Source organism: Podarcis tiliguerta (assembly GCF_965153285.1).
Source record: "Podarcis tiliguerta genome assembly, chromosome: 17".
NCBI lineage: Eukaryota > Metazoa > Chordata > Lepidosauria > Squamata > Lacertidae > Podarcis > Podarcis tiliguerta.
Window position 1 is genome coordinate 13,350,768 of NC_139550.1, and position 25,068 is coordinate 13,375,835.

At 43.4% G+C, this 25,068-nt stretch overlaps 1 long non-coding RNA gene across 1 annotated transcript; it reads right to left on the bottom strand.

The window, feature by feature from the left end:
• Positions 1 to 14,411: 14,411 nt before the first annotated feature.
• LOC310668198 lies at positions 14,412 to 25,015 on the bottom strand. The gene is made up of 3 exons (XR_014506654.1): positions 24,978 to 25,015; positions 22,876 to 22,957; positions 14,412 to 14,613 (listed from the first exon to the last, which is right to left on the bottom strand). It is a non-coding gene; the product is annotated as an uncharacterized lncRNA (long non-coding RNA).
• Positions 25,016 to 25,068: the final 53 nt, after the last annotated feature.

A 25,068-nucleotide genomic window follows, 5' to 3' on the forward strand; every position in this document is an offset into this window, starting at 1 on the left:
CCTCTTCTCTGTCATTGTTCACCCAACTTTTTGCTGCTTGGGAAAGCAGAGAGAACTCAACATCTCCCTTGTTGAGGAAATTCAGCAGTATTTTCTGTGTGTTGGGCCATGTGCATCTGAAAGTGCAGCTAGAAGTGAATATTGTTCCTTGGCACTGTGTTCAGTGGGATGCATCTTTGCATGCACATCATAATGTCAGAAGGAATCATGTGTTGCCTCTTCCACTCACCCTTTGCCAACATTTTTGCATTCCATCGAAAGGGAATACGAAGAATTGCAAAAAGAAAAGGCTGGGGTTATTTGCGGGAAGGGTGAAAGTGTTTAGGAAATGCAACTCTCTTTCTTACTGGATTTTAACTGTCATACTTTTAATTTCATGAAAGAGTTTTCAACCATCTAATGCAGTTTCCCAAACTTGGGTCTCCAGCTGTTTTTCGACTTCATTTCTCATCATCTTTTGGACTACAACTCCCACCATCCCTAGCTAGCAGGACCAGTGGTCAGGGATGATGAGAACTGTAGCTGGAGACCCAAGTCTGGGAAGCCCAGATCCAATGTGTCTCCATTGTTTATGGGCATGTTATATAATTAGTGTAATGTACAGGCAAAGTGCAGGGAATAACACACAAGTGTTTTGTGGTGGGGCTGGACTGTGGCAAGCATTGTGGTAGGAACTGGGAGCCAAGAGACAGGCCAGTAGCCAGAACCAACCAAGGAGTGAAGCAGGAAGCAGGACCAAAAAAACCCCACAGGAGTTAGACCAACCAAGAATCCAGAAAAATGTCAGAGCTCAGAAATATATTGTTGCTCAAGCAAGGTTCCATTGGCAAAGGAAGCCCTTAATATTATTTCCTGCCTAGAAAAATCCACTGGTGAAGCTTAGGGGCCAGATTCAATCCAGAAGGGTCTTCAGGAAGAGGACTGCCACTTGCATGTCAGTAATTCACCACACAGGGCAGCAACACAGAGAACACAGGTAGTTTCTCTTCATTTGTGTATTACAATTATATCCTACTTTTTAACCAAAATAATCCCAAAGCCTTTCGGAAATTAATAGCAATCCTAATGCAAGATCCACAGTGCCCTAAAACCTGGGAAATCTCTAGCTGGAGTACTGCTGGTTTTGAATTAGTAAATCCTTCTGGCAGTCTGCAACAGTGGCTGGCATGAAGGGAATCCCTGATACAGAAGGAAGTGCTGGGTCATTATGAATAATTTGCTGAGCTTTGATGAGTAATTGATTTTATAGAATGATTTACCAATCAAAGAGGATTACACTTTGAAGACTGACTGAGAACAATGTGTGACTTGCGTTGGTGCGTCTAAGGGAATGTGCAACAGCACTTTGTTGAATCAGCCTTTTTTAGTTTTGCTTCATTGTCGATGTGTGCTGTATAATAAAAAGAATAAGTTATCAACTGTAACCTGGTGCACGCATATATATATATTTGTGTTTGCTGAAACATATATTCCCAAAACATATTACGATATATGGTATTTAAACAATTTTTTTAACATTGTGTTAAAAAAATTGGAAGCTTTGTTATGAAAATGATCACTGTATTTATTGGGCTTCTGGTTCAATAATGGGATACTTTCATTACATGCATTTTCCAAGACATAGGCGTTGGTCACATGATATGCATCATCAGCTATGTCTTCCTTAAGACTGTTAATTCTTCTGGTATGCAAAGGATCAGTATATGTTCCCCAGCTTGATAACTTGCCCTTGTAGGCAAGACTGTGCCCTTCATCACACCTGAGTCACTGATATATATTCTAGAAAAGGCTACAGAAACAGAGAATCAGCCTTTATCATTAACGGTGTGTTATTTCTAAAGCAGGTTCTACTATGCAACACATTGCCTCACGAAGCAGGGACAACCATTCCAGATTAATCCCTGCATATTTGGTCATGTCAGCATAAAACAGGAAAGAGCCCTGCTTTCATTCCTGGGTAAGGTCAGATTGTGGTGAAAGAGGAATCTAGGGTGTATTTTTTTAGTTTTTTATATACATCTTTATTAGTTTTTTTAACATATAATTTCCAACAATAATATAACATAACTTCTTATCCTATACAGTGGTACCTTGGGTTAAGTACTTAATCCATTCTGGAGGTCTGTACTTAACCTGAAACTGTTCTTAACCTGAAGCACCACTTTAGCTAATGGGGCCTCCCACTGCTGCCGCGCCACCAGAGCACAATTTCTGTTCTTATCCTGAAGCAAAATTCTTAACCCGAGTTAATATTTCTGGGTTAGCAGAGTCTGTAACCTGAAGCGTATGTAACCTGAAGCATATGTAACCTGAGGTACCACTGTACAAGATTTTAGACTTCCGTCAACACCTCTGATGATTTCCCATTCTTTATCACTTATTCTGCATTTCTTAATTTCTCTATTACACTTAATTATCATTAACTAATAATTCTCCTCATAGTCTTTCTTGCAATATTTCAAATAGTCCTCATTACAGAACTTCTTACAGTCCTACTAGCATAATCTGTTCATTACAATTGCTTTTCAATAGTTCATATATTTACTCCAGTCTTCTAAGAATCTCTGTTTATTCGATTTATGAATCGCTTCCGATAATAACATCTCAAAGCGATTTCCACTCAGTTTTGCCCCAGAATTTTCCCTGAAGCAAATATGGATGTTTCTGCTTTGATGAATCACCAAAGGATTTTTAGTGACACAAAAACAGATTATGAATAAAACTACTGAAATTTTTCCACAGGGGAGAGGAGGGGTGATTGATGGTTTGCGTCAACCTAAGTCATCATTTTGACCTAAGGGGAATTTTGGGGGTGAATTCTTGGTTGGGAAACACAAAGATATTTCTGAACAAATTTTCTAGAAAATGTATCAGGATTTGAGATTATCAGTGTTGGTGAACAAACTTCCATGAAAGACTGTTCCCCCAGAACCATGACTCTTCTCTACATGAGAGAATCAGGTGTGTTCTAGGCTGCCCTAGGTTTTCTTTATTTGTTCAGTTAATAATAATAATAATAATAATAATAATAATAATAATAATAATAATAATTTATACCATGCCCATCTGGCTAGGTTTCCCCAGCAACTCTAGGTGGCTCCAAACAGAATATTAAAAACACGATAAAACCTCAAACATTAAAAATTTCCCTAAACAGGGCTGCCTTCAGATGTCTTCTAAAAGTCAGATAGTTGTTTGTTTCCTTGACATATGATGGGAGGCATTTCACAGGGCGGGCACAACTACCAGTGTGAGAGCCAGTGTGATGTAGTGGTTAAGAGCGGTAGACTCATAATCTGGTGAACTGGGTTCGCATCTCCGCTCCTCCACATGCAGCTGCTGGGTGACCTTGGGCTAGTCACACTTCTCTGAAGTCTCTCAGCCCCACTCACCTCACAGAGTGTTTGTTGTGGGGGGGGGGGGAAGGAAAGGAGAATGTTAGCAGCTTTGAGACTCATTAGGGTAGTGATAAAGAGGGATATCAAATCCAAACTCTAAATCCAAACTCTACCAGGAAGAGCCTCTGCCTGGGTCCCTGTAACCTCAGTGAGGGAACTGCCAGAAGGCCCTCGGAGCTGGTCCTCAGTGTCCGGACTGAACGAGGGGAGTGGAGATGCACCTCCAGGTATAATGCGTAAAGGAGAGATTGATTAGCTTTCTCCTTGGAGAGCCACATGAGGTCTTAATGGGAAAGATGAGCAAGGATTGGAAACCTGTGGTCCTCCATCTGTTGTTTGGCTCCAACGCCATCAGCCCCAGCTAGCATGACCAACCTGGGGGTTATGGGAGCTGAAGTCCCAACAGCAGAAGAAGGACCACAACTTTGTCACCCCTGCTTTACATTTCCCACCTGATGACACAAAAAGCAGCAGCGTGAATTTGTTTGCACATATCATTCTCAATGTTTCCAGTGCGATCTAAAATGCCTGGAGCATCTTGCTCAGTTGGGTTCCGTTCTTAATTGCTAGTGATGCTGCAGCCTAAAATTATTTCATCTCGGTGAATTGAAGTGGACGTCTGGTGATTTACTTTGAGGCACACCAGGCCTGACCATAGCAAGACTTGGCACTATCCATGTGAGTTTCACGGTTTGATCAGGCAAAGAAAGTGAAGGAAGCAAACTTGTTGCATCTGTTTCTCTTCTGCCACCCACTCTCCAGTATACAGACACGCGGGACTTGCTCGTTGCTTCTTTTCTGTATAGTGTAAGCCATTTGGTCACTGATGCATCTCTCTCAAAATTTCTCAATTTTAAAGAATGCTATCATAATCCAGATTTTCAAATGTCCCGATACACAAATGGAAATAGGTTTTCTTTTAAACGGTGCCAAACATGTGTGCTGAGACAACAGATTGTGGGAACCAAAATCACAGATGATTTTCAGGGATATTAATGCACCCAGTCTCTCTTTATTCCCCTATTGAGCTCAATGGGAAAAGACCACCTACAGGCTGAATCCCTCCATCTGCAGGGCCTGGAATTTTTATAAATTGCTTGGCTTGCATGACTTGCAAAGGGGTTTTTAGCACCCAGATGTTTAAAATCATACAATCAAAGGGAACCATTTTACTATATAAAAACAATATTGAAAGCAAAACACTCCAGCACTAGAAGAAGTCAAAGTTTATGGCCTGACTGAACCTCTGTTGTTGCCATACGCATCACACTGCCCCATGGGAACAGATAAACATTTGTCAAGGTGAATAGGCCTTTAATGGAGACACCTCCTTTGAAGCCTTTGCCCTGCAGGTGTCTTTGAACTCAGAAGTTTACACTCAGTGTGTGAAGCATCTACATCTCTGAAATCAGCCCTGTAGCATTGCTAATTTTGCTTATGAAATTTCTGCGGTTTACTTATTTAAAGTGATTGAACAGTCCAAGGCACTTTTGACATCTTCCCCCAGAGAAAGGTGTCAGCCTGAGGGTCACATTGCCTTCCAAGGTGACCTTGCAGGGTCCACATGCTAGAGGTGAGTGAAGACAGAAGCAAAAATCAACTGGAGCAATGAATGCAATTTTTACCTTTGTACAGCTGGCTAGTTTCTCTGCCTATCCTCATTCAGGCAAGCAAGAACTGTTATCAGTTTGAAGGTGACCCGGAAACTACAACTAATCCAGAATGCGGCAGCTAGACTGGTAACTGGGAGCGGCCGCCGAGACCATATAACACCGGTCTTGAAAGACCTACATTGGCTCCCAGTACATTTCTGAGCACAGTTCAAAGTATTGGTGCTGACCTTTAAAGCCTTAAACGGCCTTGGTCCAGTATACCTGAAGGAGCGTCTTCACCCCCATCGTTCTGCCCGGAAACTGAGGTCCAGTGCCGAGGACCTTCTGGAGGTTCCCTCGCTGTGAGAAGCCAAGTTACAGGGAACCAGGCAGAGGGCCTTCTTGGTAGTGTCACCTGCCCTGTGCAACGCCCTCCCACCAGATGTCAAGGAGAAAAACAACTACCAGATTTTTAGAAGACATCTGAAGGCAGCCCTGTTTAGGGAAGCTTTTAATGTTTAATAGGTTATTGTATTTTAATATTCCGTTGGAAGCCGCCCAGATGGGTGGGGCATAAATAATATATTATTATTATTATTATTATTATTATTATTATTATTATTATTATTATTATTATTTGCATTCCAGCCAGGCAAAAACCACTCAAGTAAGGTGAGAACGAAAGCAGGTGAGGGGTGTGGCCTAGGGAGAGGGTGTCTGTGGCTGGGCAGGCCTGAAGAAGAGTCCCAAATCAGGCAGAGAAGCCTGGAGGGCTACATTTGGCCCCTGAGTCTGAGTTTCCCAACCTGTCTCTTAGATGGATATAGTACAAGAAAGAGGTTTGTCTAGCTCAATGGCTCATGCAACATTGGACAATCAAAGGCAGACATGGTTTTTCCTGTTGAAGGCAGCCATTATGTCTACCCCCAGCAGCACTTCCTGTGAGCAGCACCCTGCTCACCCCCCACACCCGGTCTATGGGTTCATAATAATTCATTTTACCCTAAGTCACAACCCACAGGTTTTCTGTATGTTTGCAGGAAAGAGGGACAATGGTATTACACAATGGGTGAGCACCTTAAGGGGCTGAAATGGTAAAGGGAGAATTGTCTCAACCAAACCTCTTGTGGATCACATACTCACCAACATGTGTTAAATAAAAATAGGGTCATCCTATTTCAGACTCCCTACATTTCTTCAATGAAAAGCGGGACATCCCTCTAACATTTCTCTGATGAAGATAGGGTTGTCCTGTTCCCTATCCTCCAACATTTCTCTGATTAAAATAGGGATCGCCTACTATTCCGTCCAACATTGCTATGATGAAAATAGGAATGTCTTAAAGTAAAGCAGGACATTCCAGGATCAAATCAGAAACCAGGACGGCTTCTGTAAATCTGGGACTATCCCTGGGAAATAGGGACATGTGGATTGTCTGGGATCACTGTCACAAGAGGGCCTAGTGCAAGTAATCCTGACAGACTTATATTATTTATTTATTTAACCAATTTATATACAATTTAACTGCATTAGCCTCTAAGTGATTTTTCAAAGATACAAAGCAGTTTGCAATAGACTCTAAGTGATTTATAGATCCATGAGGCTTAACACTGAGGAGGCTGGTGGTGCAGGCAAGGCCTCCATGACACACTGTTCAGTTGTGTGTGCAATCAGGTGTGGAAGCCTGTGATAGCCCTGATCTGATGTTTGGAGGAAGACCTCCCATACAAAGTGAGCATCAAGGGATGTCATCTTATACCTCTCATTCTGGTAGATGCCCTAATGTAGAAGACCTTGGCATGAACTCATTCAGAAGACTGCAGATCAGATATCAACATTAAGAAAGTTGGGGCCTATGAATCAATCCATTTACTGTGCCTTACATCTTCTGAGGAAGTGTGGGGGTGGGAATGGTCTCAAAGCAAAGTAATGGAAATGGGTCTCCAACTTTTACGAAGGATCCAAGTTCCTTAGAGGTATATGCTTGTCAGCATATGCTTGTCAGAAATGTCCCATTTATGTGCTGGTGTGGTGATCTAACACTTTTTTATAATCAAAAGGTGTATTTCAATATTTAGAATGGTAAATATTGAAATGGTACAGCTCCCATCACTCTGGACCATTAGCCATGCTGATTGGAACTGATGGGGTCCAGCCAGCAACATCTGGAGTACCACAGGTTAGCCACTCTGATCTAGAAACTTGGAGGCAGCTTGAATTTCTATCTAAATGGCAGTATTTCAGTGATGGATATCCTCTGGTTATGTGGTTTATGAATAACAGAATGATAAGGACTTATCAAACTGGTTGGCTGAGGTTGAGGTTGTATTGGAGGAAGAATCAGAATCAGAATCAGAACTTTATTAGCAAAGCCAACAGGCCACAGCTATGCAAGAATTAAAAATAAAATAAACTGAGAATAAAAGGAGGATAAGAACAAACAGAAGGAGGTCCGTCAGATGAACAAGTCTTTCACTCAGATGGTGGCCCTCAGTTTCATAGCTCTCTCGATGTACCTCGCGACCTTCTCTGTTGTCTGACTATCCGTATCAGATAAGAGAAAAAACAGTATAATGTCCTGTGAGCGGCCAGGGTTGGGGAGAATGAGTGGAGTAATAATCTCATTCCTTAGGTCTTTGTAAAGGGGGCAGGATAGGAGGACGTGGGACACTGTTTCCGTGTTACCATCTCTACATGGGCAGAGTCGTTTTTCAAATGGAGTCTTTTGGTAACGACCTTCGAGTACGGCAGAGGGAAGAACATCCCATCTAGCCAATGTAAAGGCACGTCTGTATTTTGGGATGGTTAATTTAAACAAATATGAAGCTGGAAAGTCAAAATGGGAAGGGTGATAGTAGGTATACCATGGGCACAGTTTCTTTAAGATAGTCAGGTTGTTTTGCCGTTCAATGTCTTTCAGGCGCTGGCCTATTAGACTCTTTGCTTTAATGAGGCCCATTGATAATAGGGATTGCGGATGCAGACCGCATGTAAGGAGTTTTTGATGCACAGTTTTGAACCACATGCTTTTATGAGGGTCTTGCATTACTAGAGGCAGTAGACCAGATGGATTTAAATTAAGACGAAGCCAATAGTTGAGTGTTCTTTGCCAGGTCTGAGTTTCTACAGATGGAAGGCAGGCCTCGAGTCGTAAAGCAGCGTTTGGAACACAGGAGGGGACGCCGAATATCTGCCTTAGGAATTTAGACTGAACAGTTTCAAGACTGGAGCAGTGGTTCCCCGTCCAGATTTGTGCCCCATACAGTAACTGCGCCAGAGGTTTTGCTTGGAAGACTTCAAAGGCTGCTGGGATGTATCTGCCCCCCTTCGTGTAGAAAAAGCGCGACAGCATCTTAATACTTTGAGCTGCTTTTTCTTTGGCATATTTTTGATGGGCATCCCAGGACCCGGTCGACTGGAAAACGATACCCAGATATTTGAAGGCTTTAACCTGTTCAATTATCTGGTCATCCATCCTCCAGCTGTACTGTCTGCATTTCCTTGCAAAAACCATGGTTTTGGTTTTCTGATAATTTATTGCCAGTTGCTCTCTCCTACAGTATGCTGAAAATTCACCTATGAGCCTATTTAAGCCTATTCTTGTTCGAGATAGGAGTATCGCATCATCAGCATACAAAAGCACGGATATTGATTTGTCAGCCAGTTTGGGGGCATGGAAGTCCGGAGATGACAAACAGTTGACCATATCATTGATGTAAAAGTTGAATAGAACTGGGGCCAGGATGCAACCTTGCTTGACCCCCTTGCTGACAGGAACTGGTCCTATAAGGTGGCCGTTTAACGAAGTTCTTACATGCAGCACCGTGTCTTTATATAAACAGCTGATCAGAAATAATAGTCTTTTGTCTATACTTGATGTGCTCAATTTGTCCCAGAGTCTTGCACGTGGAATTGAATCGAAGGCAGCCTTTAGATCAATAAAGGCTGCGTATAGCACCCCACGGGATTTTTTGGCATATTTGTCAATTAAATAGGCTAGGGTGAAGCAATGGTCTATAGTGGATCTGCCCTGCCTGAAACCCGCTTGCTCTTCCGCTAGAATAGCTTCGGTTTCCAGCCAGCTAGTTAGCTTAATATGAAGATGTTTGGCATATAGTTTGCTGGGTATAGGCAGAAGGCTGATTGGTCTATAGCTCGCCGGGTCTGGCATGGGTCCTTTTTTGTAGATTGGAATAACTATTGCCTCTGTCCAACCATCTGGAAGTAGACCCGTTGAGTCAATCCAAGAAAATAAAGAGGCCAGCAGGGGGGCCCACCAGCCCATATTGGACTTCAGAAGTTCGGCAGGGATGTAATCATTCCCTGGGGCCTTATTGTTCTTTAATTGTGCGATTAAGTTCTCAACTTCCTTTACAGTTACTGGTGGCCAATGAGGTAGGTCCTCCAATTGGATGCATAGTTTGTAATGTTGGACTTCCTGGTCATAGAACAAAGATTGAAAATGGCGCAACCACTCCATTGGTTCCACTGTGCAGATGGAATTAGTGCGCTCCTGGTCCAGTAGACCAGATATGGTTCGCCAAAAGCAAGTAGTATCTTTCTCGTGCGATGCCTTAACCAAACTTTGCCATGCGGCTCGTTCAGCTTCCAACTTCTTTCTCCTTAATAATTGTTTGTAGGACCGTCTCAGATAAATATAAGCATTAAGTAGAATAGCAGTCCCTGATTTCCTATATCTCTGGTAGGCTGATCTCGTTTGTCTCCTTGTTTGCCTGCACTCCAAGTCAAACCAGCTAGCTCCGTTCTTTGCCCTCTTTGTAGCGGAGCTATGTATCGCTGTTGTTAAATTGGATTTCAGTCTTTCCATAAGTAATTTAAAGCGTTCCATAATCGCATCTACTGAATTGCCTGTCACAATAGCGGATCGAATAAGCTTTAACTCCGCTGACTGAAGGAGGAGGGTTAGATTTTCATTCAATATTGGGGACCATTTGAGTCTTTTGGGAGCAAGTATACCCAAATTTACAGAGGGTATATATTGTGGCTCGGCAATGGAATAGTCAAAAGGCCGACCTGCAAGCTCTAGGATTAGAGGTAGGTGGTCACTCAGAGTATTGTGGCCTACTTGGAACTTCCTTACAAAGCTGTGGGCAAATCTTGAAATTAGAATATAATCTATAACGCTTCCCCCTGCCTTGGAAAAATGGGTATATTCCCCGGGACGATCCCCCTCTATGTTGCCGTTTAATATCAGCAGTTCCCTCCGTCTGGCAGCCTGCACTAGGCAGAGACCTGAAAAATTACTTCTGCTATCTTTGGACAGTCGTGTCGCACCAATATCCGTCTGTTCTTCAGGGTCCATAAATAGGTTGAAGTGAGTGTATAGACTGGTGTCATCTGTTCCTATACGAGCGTTAAAGTCTCCACACACAATAGTCAGGGCAGACGGGTAAGTAGATTCAAGAGGTTCTAAAAACGCCTCTAGTTCAGCCCATGTAGCCTTGACAACGGGTTTTTTTTGGCCTGGGGGGATATAGACATTGACCAGCAAAAGGGTAGTTCTCTTGAGGCTAAGTAGGGCGGCTGTTGCTAAAGAATTGCAGCTGGGTAGGGCTGTTAGAGAATGCGCCAGCTCCGTAGAAATAAAGCAAGCTAGGCCGCCACTAGATCTGCCGCCCTTTGGAGATGGAGAGGCAGGCAGGTAGTGGCAGTTATACCCATTGAGAAATATGGGGTCGTTCTGCCATGTCTCCTGAAAGAAGATGATGTCAAATTGCTTAAGGTAGCACATAAATTGTTGGTTATTTTTCTTGGCGTGCCAACCCGCAATGTTCCAAGACAGCACTTTTAGGCCCCGGGCCCTTCGGGGAGCTGGATCTATGTCACCACCACGTCCAGCAGTTCTTTGGTGTCTAAAAAAACACACCCATTGGCTCTTTTCGAGGATGACTGCTTGGAGAGAGTGTATTGATCCTCTCTTCTTGGTGAATTGGGGCTAGATTTTGGAGTTGGGGGGGAAGCTAATTCATTCGGAGACAGTTTAAGGTAGCTGTGCCAGGAGCTTTGAGATTTCACACATTGATTAGGTTTTACTTTATTGTACATCACAGGGGGCTCAGATTGTAATTCCACGTCTACACATTTGAAGGTGCCTCCCACTGTCTTCTTATCCACTAGACATTTGGGAGATATGGGCTGCACATAAGGGTCCTTCATTGTCTCACCTTGGTCATCCTTTTTTACTAGTCTGCTTCTAAGTAAATCAAGTCTTTTCAAGATCTCAGTTTGAGCTGGGGAGTGCAGTGACCAGAAACGCTTTATCAGCGAGAGTTCTTCCTCCCAAGCGGAGTCCTCACTGTCACACGTGAGAGGCCAGGCGCCAGTTGGATGTAGGGCTTCCTTTTTTTCATTTGGTACTGTTTGATGGAGATGATCCTGCTGGAACTTATGCTTTCTATTTTGATGGTTTTGATGGTTGGTTTTTTCCCTTTTGTGAACTTCCATTCCTATGCCCTTGGGCCCCATCAGAGAGGTTAAAGGAGCTCTGTTTTCAAATGTTCTTAATAGGACTATTCTTTCTTTTTTGAATAGGTTTTTAGCTCTAAACATAAAACTGGCCAGATTGTGGTCTAAAAAAGTAATCAATGCTCGTACCGAGCAATCATCTTGATGTAAATACTCTATAGCGGCTATGTCAGTTGCTTTTACTACCCCTGGTAAAATGCCACTTATAATGGACAAGAAATGGTTTATACGGTCCGACCCTACATAAAATCTGGGCGGTTTGGGGTAATTAGCAAAGACGAGCTTTTGAGGGGTTAGGACTAAACTCCATTCTCTTTTGGGACACAACATCTGTCGAACTTGAGAGGAGTGGTTCCCCTTAATAGTTTGGGTCGCCAGCGCACCTCTGTCTGCAGATTCTGTGCTGGCCATAAGAGGACTCTGAGGCGGTATAACTATAGATGGATTAGGTCCTTTGTCCCAGCTCGGAGTTAATTCTTCAAGACTTGGTTTAGATTCTTTTATGGATGTATTTACTTTACGTGTCTCATTGGTGGCACTCGAGTTAGATTTGTTTGTTCCACTTGTGGAGAGGGATGGGAGAAGGTTAAAGAGCTTCTGCCAATATTTTTTACAAGTACGGTGAGTTGTCTTAGGCCGCCTTAGGTTTTTCATATTTTTGCTTCTCTTCGTCTTACGCTCAGCTTTTTTCCTCCGGGGTTTGGTGGACAATGGTGGATCCGGGCTGGCTAGGGGATTTGTAATCTGGTCTGAAGCGCTCACATGTTGTTTGAAATTATCCACTAGAGTCAGGAGGAGCCCGTTTGTTATTGCTAAAAATTTTTTGACGTTAAGGAGATCCGTAGAGATCTGGCGTATCTGCTCCCGAAGATAATCACCTCGCGTTTCTGTTCCATTGTCATTGGCTTTCAACCAATAGGTTGAAAGGTTACTTCCAAGTTCCCGCGATGGCAAATGCGGATTAGCATCAGGTGTGTTGGCTGTATTAGCCTTTGTAGCATTCTCTGCTATGGCAAGTTCTTGGGCCAGATTTGTTGGATAGTTTGTCCTCTTGTTGTTTGTTTGCAAGTCCTTTAGCTGTGTTGACCAATCCAGCACTGTGGGTGGCAAAGGCATAGCTACATCTAGAATACTCTCCTTCTGAGTTCTCCTACCCGAGTCTTCTTGGGGAAAGTAGCTGATAATTTTACTTTGTCTCTCTCGGCGCTCCATCGGGCTCTGTGGTGAGTTAGGCAAAATTCCTTGGTCCTTGTATTTTTTCCTAGTGAGGACCATAGTGGATATATGAGTATATATGGGTATATGGTAGAGGGTGCTTACTTGTCGGCGATTTATCTTTTGTTCTAAGCTGGAGTAAGTAATAGCAGAGATGCCGGTTTGTGGAAGTTACCTCCTAAACCTCTCCAACCTCACCAACTTGCTAATTTCTCCCGCAATTTACATCGGGGCTTGTGAGGTGTCAGTCATTTAAGATGTTAGAAAATATTGCTGGTCCTAGGCTTTCATACTATAACTCCTTTCTTTCTCCCTCATTCAGCAGCCTCACGACGTAACCAGTAAAGTAGCTAGGCAGTATAACAAAGAGAAAAGTCCCCTTGGAATGATTATCGAGTTAAACTTGCCTTATGTTTCTTGGGGTTGTAGCTGCTTCGGTTCCTTCCTTTTTTTTTTTTTTAGATGAAAAGCTCGGCGTCCTTCCAGAGGAGTAGCTGGCCTCCCCGTCTGTTAATTACCGTCTTAAGTTTTTTTCCTTTCCAGTGACGGGGGATCCCTTCACGGCAGGGGAGTCAGGCCAGACCTCTTCCCTTCCCCACTCACTCGTTTCAGGAGATTACTCAGCTCCACAGCACCAGATGCACAGCGGGGGGTGCGGCAAGGCAGCAAAGCTGAAGCTCGAATCAGGTGATAAAACAATAAAGCAATAAAAGCCCAGAGGGGTTTGAAAACTACTTAAAACTACTTGGAACTTAATCTAAAACAATAAAACAATAAAAGCCCAGAGGGGGTTTTTTTTAAAAAAGACTACTTAAAACTACTTAAAACTTAATCTAAAAACAGACGAAGTTAACTAGGCTACTACCTCCGTCGCCATCTTGGAGGAAGGACAAAGGTGAGCTAAGATCTTAATCCTGTTGACTTTTCCAGCAAACTTACAGGAAATCATTCAGGTGACCTTTCTCCAGAACTGAAGTCAGAACATCAGGATTGGCCATTTGCAGTTACTATAGATCAGCTCTGCAAGTTACCAAGAATGGTGCAGAATAAAGAAGTATGGGATTGGGCTATTATATTTTGAGTGCTATTTCTCTGCAGATATTTCTATTTTCTAGGATGCTGCCGTTGTATATTCAGGAAACACTGACAAAAAAGAACGGATAAAAGGAAGTTGCACAATGCACATAAAAATACATAGAATTCAATTTATTGTTCAGAATTGTGTATCATGCTCCCCTTTTTAAAAATGCAAACTGGTGTCATTATTGTGCATCATATACATTGCTGCCATAACTGCATCCAACTTGGACATCCCTTCACTGCTGCTCTCTCATAGAATCATAGAACTGTAGACTTGGAAGGGTCCTTGAGGGTCATCTAGTCCAACCACCTGTGATGCAGCAATCTCAACTAGATCATGCATGACAGATGGCCATCCAAACTCTGCTCTCTATGTACATCCAGACATGCTGCCTATTTGCAGCATTTATCAGCCAAAGCAAATGTTCACATTGTAGAAAGGCAATCTCAGATACAAACATCATTAGTTTTTTAAATGACGGTGCCCAGAAAAGTTTAATACTTAAAGGACATTATTTGATCCATCTGGTAGATGGGTTTCTCAATTTGACAAAGCCTTCCATTAGATGTTCAGAGGACATTTGAGGCTATCCTCCCAATTCTTTAAGGTATGAGCTCCTGCCCAGTGATTTTGGGCATCTGAACCCAAATTTAGACTGAAGGCTGTAATCTTCTGCTCAGGATCTTTGAGTCAGTAGCTGGAGCTGAGAGTTTCAGCTGGAGCAGAAAGAGAATGCCGCTGTTGACCAATATTTCTATCAAGACCTGTTTAATCCAAGGATTTCATGCTGGCTCTTCAATCACATAGGCAGACGCCGCAATGTCCGGATTCCTGTCTGTCTCTGAAGACAGAAAGGAGGAGGACTCTGAGGTAGGGTTGCCACCTTTGGTCAGGCAAAATAAAGGACAGGTCAGGAGGGAATTGGGTGAGTAAATTACTGTACAGGGTGCAGAAAGGACTTCAAACCAATCTATTACAATGGCACACAGGGGCTACAGTGGTTTATTCAATGAAAAAAAACAACCAACACACTGTGCTGCTGCAAACTCCCTCTCACTTTCTGTCCCTCCCCCTCCACCGCTGCCCAAGCAAAAATTATATCTGCCCCCCCCCCCACTCTCCATGAAAAGAAGCTGGGACATATCTGACCTACCCACCTCTTCCCATGCAAAAACTCTCTCCCACAGTGGACCAGGCCTCTGCAAACCCTCTCACTCACTCACCACCAACCCCACCTACTGAAAGCATAAGACGCTACTGTAGCAGGACCATGCAAACCCCCTATATCACTCTCTGCAACCCACCCTCTGCGTAGCTGTCAACTTTCAGATTTGAAAATAAGGGATCAGCAGCCTCACCTATCCTGGGGACAGTCTATGGGATATCTAACAATCCGGGATAGCAGTGGGAAGCAGCAGGAAACGGCGCTGGAATAAGGGAATTTCCCGCAAAAAAAGGGAAGGTTGACAGCTATGACCCCCTGCAAAAGCACACACTCTCTCTCTCTAAGTCCTCCTCTCAACCCCACCTCACCCTCTGCCTGCACCCACCAATAACTCTTGCTGTCAGCCTCTGCTCTCCTCCACATGGCTCCACCTTCTACCTGCACGGTTTGGAGGAGGAGGATGAGCTTAAATACATGAGAAAAGGCATGCTGTTTGAAGTCCAAACAGGACAGGGGACACTTTTCTCCAAAAAGAAAAAAGACAATCACATTTTTTAAGGGATGGGTGGCAACCCTACTCTGGGGACTTGGGCACCCCATGGTAGGCAAAAAGGCTAGCCTCAGTCCTTGGCTGAAGCCCTGGAATCCTTGCTGTGAATGTAGGATGCTGCATCAGTCCAACTGCCCACCCAGGTTTAGATCTCCCGATTTCTCTCTTTCAAGTTCCTTCTGTTACGTACTTTAGGCAGGTTCACAGTCCTGCATGAAATGTAGTCCGCTTCAATTTCTTCTCCTGTTCTTGTCTCCACCTCTTGATCCCTCCCCTCCTGCCTCTTCCTGAAGCATTCAAGCACCAAGCTTTTGAAAATCCTGACCTGGCACGACTTTTTGCATGGCGCAGGTGCGTTTTACAACAGGTGTGGGCTGGATGGTTGCGGGCAGCTTAGAAAACCAGCCTTTTCCCTTCTGTACTTCAGAGATAATTAAAATGCAGTCAACAAGTTGATGACTAGGGGGAAAGAGTGAATTGACACACAAGCACCTTTTGGGTTTCATCCCTTTGATGAAACTCGGTTGCATAACGTGGCCAATTATGAACGCAATTTACAACCCAGTTTCATGAGCGCTACCATATTTAATAGCTCCTCATTTCCCTTGACAAGCTAATTCTCCTTGAATGTACACATTAGCTTTTATTTTTTCCCCTTGCTGTCTTCAATTAGACACCTGCCCTGTGTATTCAACTAATCGTGCACCTGTCTGAGCTATTAATCACCTGTGTATCTGTCAGAAGTGTCATCTCAGTAAAAACACCTGTAGAAGCAGAAGTCACATATCCTATCATAACTGAGTGCTCAGATTTCACAGTCACTCGCTAGGCTAGGTCCTCCAGCCCTGAAGATCAACCATGAATAAAATCAGTGGGAATCTGAAAGCTCAGAAGTTGATTCATTTCAGTGGAGCTTAATTGCCTTCACAGAGCTCCTTCACCATAATTTTTAAGCAAGTCATTAGGCTTGTTTTCATATTTGCCATCCAGCATCCTTTTGGTTTACTGGGACATAGAAAACCTTTCAGTCTGAATACAACTTTTTGAGGGCATATGCTTATGGTGGTATACACCCCTCCCCCCAAAAAAAAAAATTCCAGCAACCTTTTTGACCTCCATCAATGGGGTAAAAGAATTGTAGGCACAAGAGAGGTATACGTGTCTTTCAATATGAATATACATCCATAACTGACATTATGCAGCATAATGATAGCAAATATGTTCATGGGCACATGTTCCACCTGAAATATAATTTTCCAGGACTTTTGAGAGCACCAACTGGCTCTTAAGCTTGCTGGATAACGTGTTTTGGTTGGGTTTTTTTTTAAAGGGCAGCAGTGTCATTATTTTAAAGAATATTTGAGCCAGGTCCAGTTATAGAGTTTTATATAATTAAAAAGTGATTATGTAATTGAGAAATGATGTGGTGGTGACTCGAGGGCAGCACCTGGCTTGTGAAATGATTTTGTCCAGCCGCCGAGAGTCTTTATAATGAGCACAGTGTTCCTGTGAGAGACCAAATGGCTTATTGGACCCAGTTCCCTGGTTTTCTGGCTCAAGACACACAGCCTGGCAAGGTGGCCGTCTTGCTTAGGGGTTGCTCCTGGTGGCAAGATTTCATTTTGGGCAACATATACTTCTTTTTGTATTTTTATTGTTAGGCCTTAATATGAACTTAATTTTGGCCAATGCGTACTTCATTTGTGTTTTTACTGTTGGATCTTAGTGGAGTGTTTTATTCTGAATTAACTAATATGAGATATTTCCATTGGCCTTCTGGATTGTTGTTTCTACCAACTATTTTAAGTTTTGCTTGTGTTTCTTGTAACAACATCATAATGAATAATCTTGAAATGTTGCATTTACAGTGGTACCGCAGGTTAAGTACTTAATTCGTTCCGGAGGTCCGTTCTTAACCTGAAACTGTTCTTAACCTGAAGCACCACTTTAGCTAATGGGGCCTCCTGCTGCTGCCATGCCGCTGGAGCATGATTTCTGTTCTGATCCTGAAGCAAAGTTCTTAACCTGAAGCACTATTTCTGGGTTAGCAGAGTCTGTAACCTGAAGCGTATGTAACCTGAAGCGTATGTAACCCAAGGTACCACTGTAGTTCTTTTCTCAGGTTCTTGTGATTGTGAGCCACATTGGGCCTGGTTTGCTGTGGGGCAAACCATAAACTGATGGTGGTACTCAGTACAGAGCTGACTGTGAAAGACCCTGTCATCTTCTCTCTTCATCCATAGACAGGAGGAAGTAGGAAATCACTTTAGAGTTTGAGCAGAACTGTTCTCTGTATGAATTTGTGAAGCCCAGACATGGGAGGCCTTAAGGCGAGCAATCAAAATTGCAATACCATTTGGTAAAATTAAACTCCCCAAAGGTAGGATGTAACATTTCTTCATTTTTTAGCTCCTAAGCAAGCAAACAAACAAATAAACATGCACTTTTACCTGCACCTCCACCCATTTTAAAACAATTCTAAAACCACAGTCTCAACTCAGACAGAAGAGAAGTCACCTAGCCCAGCCCTGAGGACGAGGCCACCTTAGCTGAGTCAGGGATTCAACTCAATTTAACCAGGAAGCAACAAGGGCACTCATGATTGTTTTTTCTTCTTCTTTAATAAAGAAAACATCTAGCAGAACAAACAAATTAACTATAGCGGCATATGAGTGGATGAGATCACCTAATGCACCCTTTGTTGAGGTGCTATAGCCTAGAAGCCATTATAAACAAATAAACTCTAGGCATATATATATATATATATATATATATATATATATATATATATAATCTGCTGCTTTTGCATTCCACAGAGTTTATTAGTTACACTGGGTTACTTTAGAACAAGTTGTGGAATGATGCACAATTAACAGATATGAGGCCTTGCCTCAGGATGGTCTATGGTCCCAACTAGAGACATCCTAGTTTTTTCTCATGAGACAACAGAGACCACTTGGGGCACTGTGATCTCATGTGATTTTGCACTGCAACCTCCCCCCCCAAAAAAAAAAACCTTTGAGGGGGCCATGGATGGTGGGGGGTGAGCAATGAGGTCACACGGGGTGGCTGTGGTGATATTGGGCCTGTGCGAGGGAGCAGAGGCATGGTGTGCCTAGGTTAGAAGAGGGTGGAGGGTATGCAGAGCGACCAGCTGCAGACTTCTTGGGCAACCCCGGTGAAGGGTTGTGTTGCTTGACTTGAAAATAGTCATGTGATGTGGCCTTGTATAGGCCTCGGGCCGAGTCACATTCTTCAAATCCTGTATGACTGGGAGATCTCTTGCCTTGTGAATTCCCCATTTGCATCTCGTGATGGCCCAAAACTTCCAGACATAGTGAAATTGCCTCCCAGGCCTGTAACACCCAGACATCTTGTCAGCTACTGCGTGGCCGACCTGCCTTCAACAATAGGAAGTGGGCGGATGAGGGACGGTTGACAGCAATTCCGACACTGAACCATGTGGATTTGAGGATTTGGTGTGCATAATGAGGATAGCCTAGGTCTATTGTAATCAGACACATGGGCAGGGGGCCATTCCAAAATGGCTCCCCCCTGTGTCCTTAGTGAGCTTCAGTGAGGCATTTATCTTCATGCAGGGACATGCAATGGTGCCCTCATTGCCACTGCTGAACTCCATTTACCTCTCAGATTGATCAAGAGCTGGCTCCTGACTGGTACCAGGTAGTTTCATCTAAGTCGGTAATATTCAAATTATATTTGAAACACTGATGAGCTCAGAAAGCAAATTGAGAAACATTGCATAATGATTAATGGATCATGATTAATCTCATAACTTGGAACCATTTCTGTTTTTAAAACCATTGCAGCAGCACACTTTTTTTTTTGCTGTTTTTTGTACAAATTGGGGTTTTGGTGATGGTGGCTGGATGGAGAATTAAAATACGGGTCTTAAAATATTTCTGGTTATACAGATAAAGGAGCAGCTTTCATGCCCCTTCATCGATACTTATACAGTTGATTGAGTCATTTAGCACTGATGTCATCCATTTAAATTGAAAATCAGAATTTAATCAAGGAGATAACTTGGTTGCAATCTGAAACCGAGAGTTCCTGTAATCAGGGAAAGATAAGCTGGCTTGGTATCTCTGAAGATGCATAGTTTTTACCAAGGAAGGATGCCAATTTTAATTTCAAAATGTGACATTGTAATTGCAAAGCACAGAGCCCTATGTTGTGTGAAATGCTTTTCGTTCAAGGTAGGCAAATTTTAGTGTCTGGCTTACAGTGCTGCATAGCTAGGGAATTAGAACAACCTCTAGATTCTAGAAGATATGAGACAGATTTTTCTATTTTATGTTTAGAATACTCATTTAGAACTCTTTCCTAGGTACCCGGGCTAGTTGTTCCTTGAAGCATAAAAACAAAACAGAGTGTTAAAACTCTTCAAAGTTTTTGTGAAAAATTCTGTATAAGTTCAAGCATTCTGTTGGAAAGGACCAGAGAAATATTGTGACTGTACTATATGAATGGTTCAAAAGACATTCATACAGTGGTACCTCGGATTAAAAACTTAATTCGTTCTGGAGGTCCGTTCTTAACCTGAAACTGTTCTTAACCTGAAGCACTACTTTAGCTAATGGGGCCTGCTGCTGCTGCTGCGCCGCCACTGCACGTTTTCTGTTCTCATACTGAAGCAAAGTTCTTAATCCGAGGTACTATTTCTGGGTTAGCAGAGTCTGTAACCTGAAGCATCTGTAACCCGAGGTACCACTGTACATTATTTTAGCATACTGTATTTTGAATCCTATCATGTCATCAATAGAGTCATGCCATTCTTCATTCACAGCACTTGCCACAATTTCATTGTTGCAATTGACAAGGGATGCACTAAAGTTCTTCAATTCATTCCAACATTCACCTGGTATTTTCTGCTCTGCTGCAATTGATTTATTTTGCACAACTCTTTTGTTTTGTTGTCCACTTGATGTGGAAATATGTTCCATTTTTACATATACCATAGAACACACTAGACACACATAACTCAGCCATCAACAGATATTTACACACCAATTGCCTTCCTCTGTATGTTGTTTTTCAATATTAATTTCCAGAAGGGTAGCCCTAGTAGTCTTTTTGCATCTAAACTAAACCCATCTTCTCAAAAGTAAGTCCCATTGAACTCAATGGGGTTTACTCCCAGGAAAGCGGGGTTTGGACTGCAGCCTATTTTGCTAGCTTGAGTTCACTGTTCAGTATAATCTTGTCATCCAGTCTCATTTCTCTCACTCAGGTGTCAGGGAGGGAAAGTTCAACACCCTCTGGATATTTTTACTCTTTGTATCATGGACTGTATGAATTAGTCCTTCAGATATGCAGGAAGTGAAGCAAGAACATGTTTAAAACAAAGATTAGGGGGATGGATGGTTAAAAGGAGCAGTTACATCTAGATGGTTCTCCCCATGTTGACAAAGAAGCTCGGATAAGAAGTGAGGAGCACAGATAAACTCTACAGGTAACAAAATATATCACTTTTTCCATGTGAATTGTAGTGAATGATGGCTGGTTTTTAAAATTCACACTAAGAAAAAAATATATATTTGCCTATAGATTGCCTCTAGCAAAAGAACAACTTACATAAACTCAGCGAAAAACACTTCAGGGGGAAAAGTAATGAGACACCTGTTGGGATAGCAGCAATTATGCATCAGCAAATATGTAAATAACATAAATTGCGAAGCAATTTACATATCTATTTGTGCATAATGTGGCATGTTAATTAAAAACCTTCTGTTGTAGAGAACAAAGGCAAAAAGCATTCAAAGCAAGAATTTGTGCCGTGATGGAGGTTGAACAGGCATCTGGAAATAACTCTACCCAATAGACCATTTTCAACATAACCATCCAACATACTCCCTTTGACAACAGTCAGACCACACAGAATAAAATAAACCTGGTTGAAATGGCCAAGGATGAAGTTGGCTGCATTGGCTGAAATGGCTGCTTTGAAATGGCAGTATTTCAAAATAGAAAACACATCTTCACTGGTATAGTGCAAAGGTTAGGGATTTGGACTACAATGCAGAAGACTCGAGTTCAAATTCCTGTTTAGCCACGAAGCTCACAGGGTGTCCTTAGACTAAAAAGGTAAAGGTATCCTTGCCCGTCAGGGCCAGTCGTGTCCGACTCAAGGGTTGCGCGCTCATCTCGCTCAAGAGGCCGGGAGCCGGCGCTGTCCGAAGACACTTCCGGGTCACGTGGCCAGCGTGACTAAGTTGCATCTGGCAAGCCAGCACCAGCACCGCACACAGAAATGCCGTTTACCTTCCCACTAGAAAGCGGTCCCTATTTATCTACTTGCACTTAGGGGTGCTTTCGAACTGCTAGGTGGGCAGGAGCTGGGACCGAACGACCGGAGCTCACCCTGCCGCGGGGATTCGAACCGCCGACCTTTCGATCGGCAGGTCCTAGGCTCTGCGGTTTAACCCACAGCGCCACCCGCGTCCCTGTCCTTAGACTAGTTGTGATCTTTTATCCAGCCACAAAGGATTGTTGCGAGGATAAAATTGCAGGGGACTACCACATGCCCTGTCCTGGGCTAAAAGTCTCTTAGAATTATTTTTGTTGGCATCCATTTGTCCCAAGAGACAATGGAGTATGCCTCTGGGGATGAAGTCATATGGCTGTGTTAGCAGCACCAAATCGACCTCCCTGGGGCACAAGTCTGGGCAGCGTGTATGGAGGTCCTCGGCTGCCCAGACAACAAGAACCGCCCCCCCCCAGCCTCACTAATGTGGTCCAAAGAAAGCAGAGCAATATGTTTGACACCAGCTTGGCTGCAGGAGTTTCTAGAAGGATGTGTGCAAGGTGCTATCCAATTGTCTTAGGGACTCCACTCCTTATTTACCCCTTAGGCTTTTTCTTCTCCCAAAGATAGCCCACAAGGCAGCAGACGTTTAGCACCAGCATTTTCCTTCTCTGTGATGAGCTAGCTTCCCAGGTTGACAAGCCCCATCTGCCCCTTGGAGAGCCAGTGTGGTGTAGTGGTTAAGAGCGGTGGACTCGAAATCTGGTGAACTGGGTTCAATTCCCCGCTCCTCCACATGCAGCTGCTGGGTGACCTTGGGCCAGTCACACTTCTCTGAAGTCTCTCAGCCCCACTCACCTCACAGAGTGTTTGTTGTGGGGGAAGAAGGGAAAGGAGAATGCTAATCGCTTTGAGACTCCTTCGGGTAGTGATAAAGCGGGATATCAAATCCAAACTCCTCCTCCTTCTCCTCACTTCCCTCTGCAGCACACACAGAAACCTCCTTCTTGGCCTTTGGACCCGCTATTGGTCTCATCCACTCAATCTACCACAGCCTGTCTTTGCATGCAAGGGAAGTCCCTAGCTCACCAAGGGTTTAAGACCCATTGGCAAACCTCACCTGGTTTAGCAGGCCACTCGAAGCCGTTCTGGACTGTGGCCACTGTTGCATGATGGCAGTTTCTAGGAGTCACAGGTGAGTCCTGAGTGAAGAGTGGGGACCAGAGGTGGACAAACTACCCCAGAAGGAGCACAGCCTGTCCCCCACCAGAGGTACACTCCCTCCCCTAACACCCCATTCATCCCTTTTTAATATAAAGCAATTAAATAAATCACATTGGACTAGATGACCCTCAGGGTAGCTCTACAATTCTATGAAATAATTTTAATTGGACACTTGGAATGAAATTGAGTAATCAGTCATATGTAGGGATTCTTAAGGAATTTGATTGCTCTGAATTGTGATGAAAACTGACCAGATCCACACACTTCCCAGACTAATGTATGGGGTAGAACATAAAGCGTGTTCTCCCTAACAGAGAGCACGTGTTGCGGTTGGGATGAAACAGGCCACCCTGTTTTTTGCTGGCAGATTTTGGAGGAAACCCAAGCCATTAAGTGGTTAATGGTTGCTGGGGATTTTTTGGTTGTTGCCAATTTTGGAGGAGGAGCCAGAGTTTTTAAATACAGGTCGCCCAGCACGAGGCGACCTCTTGGCTTTTTGCATCGGATCACCCGCCCACCCTCCCTTTAATTAGGGGGGGTTTTTTCTTCTTCTTGACCTTGCTATTGCCTGTGATGGGAGTCGTCTGCTTTGCAGCAGGGGCTCAGTAGGAATTTTGCCATCTGGCTGATTGGCTGGTGCCATTTGGTTTTTGCCTACTGCGTAGCAAATCGTCACAACTTGTAAGGTTGGCGGTTAGGCATTGGTTAAATTGGTGGTGGAAGGGTAAGTGCCTACCCCTCCAATGGTCGTGCGAAAAAGGGAATTCCGTTAAAGGAATCCAGGGGCTTGCCATTTTTTCGTCCTGTCCCGGGCAGCGGATTTTGGGCTGTGCAAGCCCCACAGGAACATGAGGGTGAGGAGTGAGGGACTGTTGCCCAGCTTCACTTCCTCACCCAATACTTGTTTCCCATGCTGGCTTCCGTTGGAGTACGGAAGTCAGTTCTGTCCCTGGGCAAGGACAGATAGTCATAACCAATGCCTAAGCAACCACTCACATTTTTTGTATTTTGAATAAAGTTGTGGCCAAAATCATGCCAAAAACCTAAACAAAAATTTTGTGTGATGTGTGAATTTTTTGGGGGGTGGCCTTGTGGGACTCAACATGCAATTAACCTTTGGGTTTCACACTTCTCTGAATTTTGCAATACACATCATGGCTCAAAACAGAAAGATGTGTTTAAAGTGTATATTATAGGATAAAATGTGTTCAGAATGGATACATTAAGATAAAATATATACTTCATTGCATATCTTGTGATAAGGTACACAATTAAATGTGTATTTTAATGCAGATTTTTCCCATTCATAGATTAAAAGGGAAATGAGGTGGAATAAATTAATAAAAGAAGGCGTGCAGAATTGACATGGTCTCCAAAGAAACTATTCCATCAATCCCAAAATGTGCCTTAAAAATCCCATCTGGAACTCATAGGCTGAGCAGCGTTTATTCCAATGCAGTAATAAATTCTCCTGCACGAGTCCTGCTGAAATTAGTTGGAGTGGTACAAGGTGCTTGGTCAGTCCATTGAGACCGTAATGTTCCTAAATTATAGTTATCTATATTGTCTTGAGCCTTTGAGATGGGGTGGATTAGGGATTCAAATACGTTTGTGCGCATGTGGATCACTGGGACTGAATGGCGATAAATCTCAGCTTTTCCATTTAGGCGTACTGATGATGGCATTGAGAGCACGTGATGGAATCTATGACTAAAATAAAAACCTGTATGATTCTGTGACTCCAGGGGAAATCTGAATTCAGAGAAGCCCAAACGCTGCCATTTTAAAAGCTTTGCATTAGAATACCCAGAAGAAGCCTTTGATAATGCACAGCCCCCTCTCTCAGTTTGTAAAGAAACGCTTGCGCCACCCTGTTTCTTAGCAGGAGTGAAAACGGGGAGTTTAGGAGAATGAAACTGCAATGAAGAAATACTACAGTAGCTACTGTGTCATGGGGAGTGGAATGTCCCCTTTGCAATGCTCCTGTTGAATACTCACCTGTGCTGCTTCCTTCCCCTCCCTTCCCACACAGAGAGAGTGCGCAAGGCTTGCGTGCAAGGCACGGAGCAGTAAACAGATGTTGGCGACG